Below are 8,045 nucleotides of genomic sequence, written 5' to 3'. Positions count from 1 at the left end.
ACACACACACACACACACACACACACACACACACACACACACACACACACACAAATGGGTAAACATAATTTTAAAAATAAAATTTAAAATAAAGGTGGTGGTACACACCTTTTTTTTTACTTGATTTTTTTTTATCTTTTACAATTTATTCACTCAAGATCCTGATTGTAGCCCCCTCCCTCATCTCCTCCCAGTCCTACCCTCTCTCCTGCTCACCCTATCCCCCTCCCCTAGTCCACTGAAAGGCAAAGTCCTCCTCCCCTACTATCTGATCCTAGCCTATCAAGTCTCATCAGGATTGCCTGGATCCTCTTCCTCTGTGGCCTGGCAAGGTTGCCCCACCAGGGGGAAGTGATCAAAGATCGAGCAACTGAGTCCATATCAGAAACAGCCCCTGCTCCCCTTTCTAAGGGACCCACATGGAGACTGAGCTGCCTATGGGCTACATCTGAGCAGGGGTCTAGGTCCTCTCCATACCTGGTCCTTGGTTGGTGCATCTGGCCTACCTGGGGCTGAGATTTTTTTGGCTTTGTTGGTCTTCTTGTGACGCTCCTGTCCCCTCTGGGTTCTTCTCTCCCCCCTCCCCCCACCTCTTCCATAAGACTCCCTGTGCTCTGCCCGAAGTTTGGCTGTGAGCACATACCTTTAATCTCAGCAGCACTTGGGAGGCAGAGGCAGGCATATCTCTGAGTTCAAGGCCAGCCTTGTCTATAGATTGAATTCCAGGATGGCCAGGGATACACAGAGAAACCCTGTCTCGAAAAACCAAAACAAACAAATGCAAATAAAGTACATTTGTAGGAGGCTTTGGTGTTTTTATAATTCTTCAGCTTTACTAAACAACTCAGCTTTACTAAGCTATCCCTTTGGAGTGGGGATGTAGCTCAGTTGGTAGAGTGCTTGTATTACCTGAAATCCTAGGTTCAGTCCCTAGGACTATGTGAAATCTGGTCATGTTTGCAAATCTGTAACCCAGCATTCTAGAGATGAAGGCAGGAGTATCAGAAGTTCAAGGTCATTCTTGGCTACATAACAGGCTTGAGGTAAGATACAGGAGACCCTATCTAAAAATAAATGTCTCCTTGCCACCCCGTGTAACATTGTTACCCTACATAAAAATTCTGTGAGCCTGATGTGGCAGTGTGTGCTTGCAATTCTAGCACTCAGGAGACTGAAGCAGTAGGATCCCACGTTTGAGGCCAACCTGGGCTATGTAGCAAATTGGACATAGCAAGACACTGTCTCGACAATAAAGAAGGAAGAGATTCTGTGGAATCAGAGGTACTTGCCAGTTGCCAAGATTTTTTTGTTTTGTGTTCCATTTTTGGCACTTGCACATTGGAGGTGTGACAGATCCTGCAGAGGGAGATGTGAAAGGAACTTTCATTTGCCTAGCTCAACTGTCTTCGAGGCTTACTGCTGCCTCCTGCTAACCCAGGCCTAGTCCTGGAACCTTCTGGCCTCTGTACAATCTAACGTGGGCCTAAAATGTTTTCAGACTCTGAGACTTACTGCTGAATAAGCTCATCCTTACTTGTTCTTACTGAGCTCTGGGCTGGCTGGTTCAGCTCAGTTATTCTGGCTCAAACTCCTCTCCCAGCTGACTTATTCAATTTGGCTTCTCTCTCAGCCCCTGAAATGCTCTGCTTGGCCTCAAACTTACTCCAGCAATATTTTCTAGTCTTCTGGTTCCTTCTCATTCGCTGGCTTCACCTGTGTCTACCTTGCTCTCTCATTCAACCTCTTTCTGTAAAACACTTCTGGTAAAACTGCCTCCTCTCTCTCTGCATTGCACCTTAAGTAGCTTCCCTTTCCTCTCTCTTCTCATGAGAGCTGAGTGTATAATATTCTGTCAGATCTTCACTTTTTCTGCTACTCAATTAAACATCACCTTCAAACATGGGTACTTTTTCTACAAACTAACTTTGCCTTCATTGTCCTAGATTAAAGGTGTGTACCACCATACCTGGACCTAAGCTTTCCTTTACCTGAAACTTACTCTATACCAGGCTGGCCTTAAACTCAGGTCTTCTCGCCTCTGTTTCCTGGATAAAAGGTGTGTTTGTATTCCCGTCAGATCACACAGACCTAGAAGGTCTCTGGATGTGACCTCTTGCCAGAGCAGCCATGTTGTGAGTTAACATTCCTCCACAGGGTGATGTGGTTTCCAGTGAGGAGGGTCCAAAAAGCCTTACTATTAGGGCACGTGGGCTAAGAACAGCCTGCGATGAGTTTTGGGATTCTGATCTCTGTCATATGGCTCTTGTGCTCTGGAAGTGCTCATGGATTTGGTCGGACTGAAATTTGATAACTTCTGGGCAGCATAACGTGTTCATTACCTGTCAGAGCAGCCTGCATGTTAAGTGTCCCTCTGCTTCTCCTCGAGGTTCAGTTGTTCTAGGTTCTTATGCAGAACCTTCCAGGTTCTTATTTCCTGACCCTGCTGCGTACCTGCTCCACTGTCAGCCACAACCTGAAGTTCTGTACTATGAACCAGAACACAGACTGTTCCTCGGCTTTAGTAGTGATTCAGGCTGGGATTGTTCCACAGCTGGTTAGGGATTTTTATCAACTCACAGAAAAGAGAGAATTCAGGATGTTTGCCCATCTTTTCTCCTCTGCCGGTGTCAGTATCCTCATTTTGTTTGTCTAAGGCAGGAAATAATGGACTTCTAATTTTGGTGGCTTCATGCTCAGCAGAGCTTGTCTCATGTAGGCAACTTGGGAATGTAGCTCTCTACCACAGCAGTGATATTTAAGCCTCACCTCAGAGAGCAAACCTTTGGCCTATTACCATAAGCATTTTCTGGCCTCATTGCACCCCTGGAAGGCAAGCCAAAGGATGTCTCTTTTTCCCTCCTGCTCCTATGCACATTCAGGTAGCCCACCTCTAGGACTCTACACGTGACCCTTCTGTAACAATAACTCTATTCTGAATAGCAAAACAAAAATCCAAGGTGAACACCCAGGGGCAATCTCCTATCCAACCAGCCATCCCTCTTCATCCTCATCTGTCCTGAGAACTGCTGGAACTCTCTGCAGATTTTGCCCCTTGATGGACACAGCTTGAGACACAGTGAAGCAATATTTTTCATGGGATCGGCGAAAATAACACGGCTGTTGTGCTTAGAAAAAGTGGACAGCCTGTCTAAAGATTTCCTAGGAGAGAAATTCTGTAATATCCCTTAGTAAATGATTAGTGACTGCTAGAATGCTTCTCACCCACAATGGCTGAGCTCATTTCCCTTCATTTGACTCATCACTAAAGAGAGAGAACAGATGGCCAACTTTTTTTGCGCACAACCTTTGCTATTCTTTCTAGAATCCTCTCTGAGCTTTAAAAAATTCTTTAAACTAGTCACATTTACCCCTTAAAATGTTTTGTTTGGTTTCTTTTAAATCTGTTTTTTTTTTTCCCCAAAGTTTTAAACTATAGGTTATAAACGTTCTGGAAAGTATATATTAAGAAAGAGACCTAGCAGTTTGTATCTGCATCACATTAGCTCGAAGACCACTCATTTCTCCACCGTGTTCCTGCTCATTTCCCTAAGTTTTTCCACTAAGCATTCCACACCTGCGCTCTCCCCTTTCTGCCAACTCAGGTGCCCTTTACCCACTGGCTTCTTTTTAGCATCTGCGTATGATTGTGGTTTTTCGTTTCTGGGGCGTTTGTGGATACTGTGACACGATTTCTCTAGGAGACACAGAAAATAAGCTAAAAACCAGATGTTGAGTATCTTGCAGCCTCTGATTTATAATTATAAGGTGAATACCCCTATTCCAGAAAGCTGAAACCTAAAATGTTCCAAAATACCAAAACTTTCTGCACTGAAAACCCTGAGCGCTAACAAACCTGATGTCCCATGTAGAGGATGCCACACTTGACCTCGTGGGATGAGTCACAGCACAAATGCCCAGAAAGTTTTGTTTGGCATCGCCTCCTGGCTATGCAGTGTGTACAAAGCACAAATAAATCTCCTGCTGAGGCCTGGGTTATCCCCAAGACATCTCAGTGTGTATGCGCCAACACTCCCAAATCTCCCCAGATCAGAAACACATCTTTCTCAAGCACTTGAGAAAAAGGCTCCTCAGCCAATGTTAAAGAGCACCTTCATAGCCATGTGGTTCCTTCCTAGTCAGCCTCCGGGTGAGTGTTCTCTTCTAGGAATGGTGTCAGGGCCACTTACTCACTTTTTACACACATCCGTCAGCAGGCATTTTACTTGGTTTGCATTCTTACTTAGAGGAGGGTCCTAATTAATGTTACAGTATCGACTGCCATTTGGCGTGTTGACAAAGCGCTGGATTCTCTACATACTCAGAAGGTCATTATGTGTCACTTACCACATAAGGAAACTAAAGTTCAGACTGGTCAGGTAAGTGTGCCCAGCTTTCTAATGAGGGGTTGGAATTCCAGGCGTCCCTGACTCACAGAGCAGCGAGCGTTCTCACTGAGTTGCGTTGACCATCGTAATTACAAACGGTGACGCTGCGGTGTCTGAGCGCTGGCACTGTGTGATTAGGGCCAGTTTTTAACTCTCCAGTGGCAGGCCTGGTGGGATTAGCCAGGGCTTAAAAGATGATGTTAGGATAGCACTGAGCACCTGTGGGAACGGCTCATGCCGCTGCAGCTTCTGGAAGGTGTGAGCCCATGCCAGATCAGCACCATGGGGAGTCTGTGCTTCAACTCCCCACAGTGGCCAGCATGTCTCATCCCCTTCCTTGGCCTGCTCTCCCATCTCTGTCCCAGCTTCTCCAACATCTATGCACGCAAGGTCCTCTCTGTGACCAAAGCCCACTTCCTGGCCTCAGACAGCTTGAAATTTAATGAAGGAATGTAATGATCCAAAAGGAATGAATAACAGTGCCACAGGAGAACTGATAAGTACTTGAACTTTCAGCCATGATAGTAAGAGAGCATCTACCTTCCTGCTTTAAGCTATAAAACCTTAAAAAAAAAAAAAGCTATAAAGTATACATTAAAATGTTCATATTCAGCCATTGGACAACAGGCTGCATATAGCAATGATATCAGAGAGAAGGAGTCTAGCAAAGGTGGGCTCCAAGAGAGTCTCCAGGCCACAGGGCAGAGAGGGAAGGTCAGCAAAACTTGGCAACTTACTGAATCAACAAAATAGACGCTAAGCATGGCTAGAAGTTGCTAGGCAAAAATACTGAGAAATAGATATTAAGGTGCCTAGAAGAAATAGATATTAAGGTGGCTAGATGTTGATGGGCAAAGGTATCGAGAGGAGTAAAACACACAGAGGAAGACCTCCAGAGATCTTCGGAAAAATCCTCCGTGCTCTGTGCAAGCAGAGGAGGAAACTCGACAAGAGGGGGAAGGAGAGACACAAATGGGGAAGACTGCCAGACAGCAGTGGGGAGGACTGCCAGGCCTGGGTGGGGAGGACGAATCCCCAGACATGAGTGGGGAAGATCATGACCTGGGGAAGACCAGTAGACGAGAGCGGGGAGGGCTATGAGCTTGGAATGGAGAGAGAGAGAGATAGGAGTGGCGACGATCATCAAACAGTAGCAGGCAGAGCCGTCACTGGAACCCGGGGCCATGACTGCTTTGTGCATGCTTTAGCTAGACATTACCCATTAGAGGAGACAGCCTGGACCAAAAGTGAAAGGCCTAAGTGAAAGGCTGTTGGTCCTGAAAGTATTCAACACAAACACTGCAGGATCAACTGTCCTTATTCTCTAAGTAGAATAAGGATTACTTATTCTAAGTAACTGAGATGCTTCACAGAGCAAAGTCAAAGCAGCATTTAAAAGACGCTAACAGCGCCCAACAATCTAACCAGGGAACGGAACAGTCTCACATGGCTTTCAGTCAGTCAGGTGTGTATAAGCAGGAGAAAAACTCCACACAAGGGGAGAAATCAGCAGTAACAACCCAGAGGTGTACAGGTGGTCGAGTGAGGAGGCCAGAACATACAAGCCGTGGCTGTAACTGTGTCCCTTGTGCCTAAGAATGTCCAAGCAGCTACTGTGACTATATTCTGTGTGTTTAAGCACACAAACCCAAGAAGCTGTTATAATGATGTTTCATGTGCTGAAGTAGACAAAAGCAAACTTGGAATAAGCAGAAAATGAGGCCATAAAGAAGACGTGCACTGAATATCTAGAAAGGAAAAATACAGTGTGCAAAAGCAGCACAGCGATGGGTCTAACTGGACACCACAGCAGAAGAGATCCATGAATTATAGTCATAGCAAAAAATATTTTAAAAATTGAGTAAAATCTAACAGAGCACCAATGAGTTGTGGGAAAATATAAAATGGCCTGACATGTAACTTTGGTCTCAGGGAAAAACATTATTTGCAGAAATGATGACCAAAGGCTTCATTAATAGATAAAAATTCAAATGCATGATTAAAAAGTAGCCAGTTAATGGCCATGTAAGGATCCTAAATGTGTGTGCCTCTTAAAACATTCAGGCTCCCCAAACGGAACTGTGCAAACTTAAACTTGAGCCTTCAATAGCTGATTCAGAGATCGATTGAAAAAGTAGAAAAGCAAGACACAATCAGCATAAGCCAGCTGATTTGTACACACCTTACCAAGTACAGGGGAACATGGCTTTCATTTGAAGAACCACAGAACATCTGGAGAGATGTCATAAGTGGGGCCACAAAGTATAAACAAAAAGAATTAAAATGATTGAAGACTTATAAAAGTATTACTTGACCAGAAGGAAATTAAACTAGAAACCAATAGCAAAAAGATATCTGGAAAAGCCTCAAACATTTGAATACTTAACAATACTCTTTTAAAAACACACAGATCAAGTAAAATAACAATGGAAGTTGGAAGGTATTTTAGTTAAACCATAAATCAAATATATAATATCAAAACTCATGATGTGTAAAAAAAGTAAGGCTTAGGTATGAACATTTATATAATTATCAATAATTAAGAAAACAGATTAGTAATCTCAACTTCTGTCTCTGAAAGATAAACTTTAAAAAGGAAAGCCAAGCTAAACAGAAGGCAAGCAGAAGAATTAAAATAAGAGGGGAAAAAAATATCAAGGAATGAAAACAGAAAAATGACAGAGAAAAGCAAGGAACCTAAAATCCTGTTGTTTAAGACCAACTAAAATTAATAAGCCTAATTAAAAAAAAATGAGACACAGATCACAAATATCAGAAATGAAAATGGGACCATCGCTAAAGAAACTTTAGGCATTAATGAGAAAACGTGAATATTCTTATACTAGTAAATCCAATTTAGGTACAGTCTTTAGAAAAACAAACTTAAAAAACTTATGTGAAAGCAAGTAGATGACCTTTGTAGCCCTTTGCTGGAGAAATTGAATGTGTAGTTAGAAATATTCCCACACAGAATTGCAAGGCTTTGCTCCTAGGTTCTATTAAACACGTAAATAGGAAGACATTTCCAATTCACTTGATTTTCCAGCAGTTACCTTGAGGACCCAGTCAAACAGAAGCAAACTTTACCCCTCAAATACAAGCACCCGCCAGTGTCATTCACCATATTTAAAATCCAGAAAGAAAAAAGAAAGTTACATGATAATTCAGGACACGTAGAAAAGGCATGTTTCGGTGTTCAGCACATATTCACCATAAGAAATATTAGCAGCTGGAAGAAGAAGGGAATTTCCTTAACTGGACAACTACAAGGGAGGGAAAATCTCTAGCAAACACTGCATTTACCACTGAAAGAGTGAATAATACTCGCTGTCATCAGGTTCCTCATTCTCTATGGAATATTGTCAAACATACCAGTAAATGCAATATGACAGAAGGGAAAGGGATCCAAGCTGAGCCAGAGTGAAACAACAGAGAATTCTGAACAATAAAATATATGCTAGAATTAATAGATGAGGGCTGGCAAGATGACTCAGCAGGTAAAAGCGCTTGCTGTCAAGCCTGGCGACTTGAGTTCAATCCCTGGAACCCACATGGTGAAAGGAGAGAATCAAACCCACAGAGATATCCTCTGACTACCACACATATGCCATGCCACACACACACACACACACACACACACACACACACACACACACACAC

General features: G+C 43.3%; 1 protein-coding gene across 4 annotated transcripts in view; it reads left to right on the top strand.

Moving 5' to 3' along the window:
• The window catches only part of Slc22a15 (solute carrier family 22 member 15), a 66,587-nt gene that overhangs the window by 47,122 nt on the left and 11,420 nt on the right, over nucleotides 1–8,045 (top strand). The window lies entirely within an intron of this gene.

The sequence above is a fragment of the Psammomys obesus genome, unplaced genomic scaffold, assembly GCF_907164565.1.
Source record: "Psammomys obesus unplaced genomic scaffold, mPsaObe1.curated_primary_1811, whole genome shotgun sequence".
NCBI classification, from domain to species: domain Eukaryota; kingdom Metazoa; phylum Chordata; class Mammalia; order Rodentia; family Muridae; genus Psammomys; species Psammomys obesus.
Note: the sequence above shows the minus strand (reverse complement) of the source record. Positions and strands in the feature narration are given on the sequence as shown.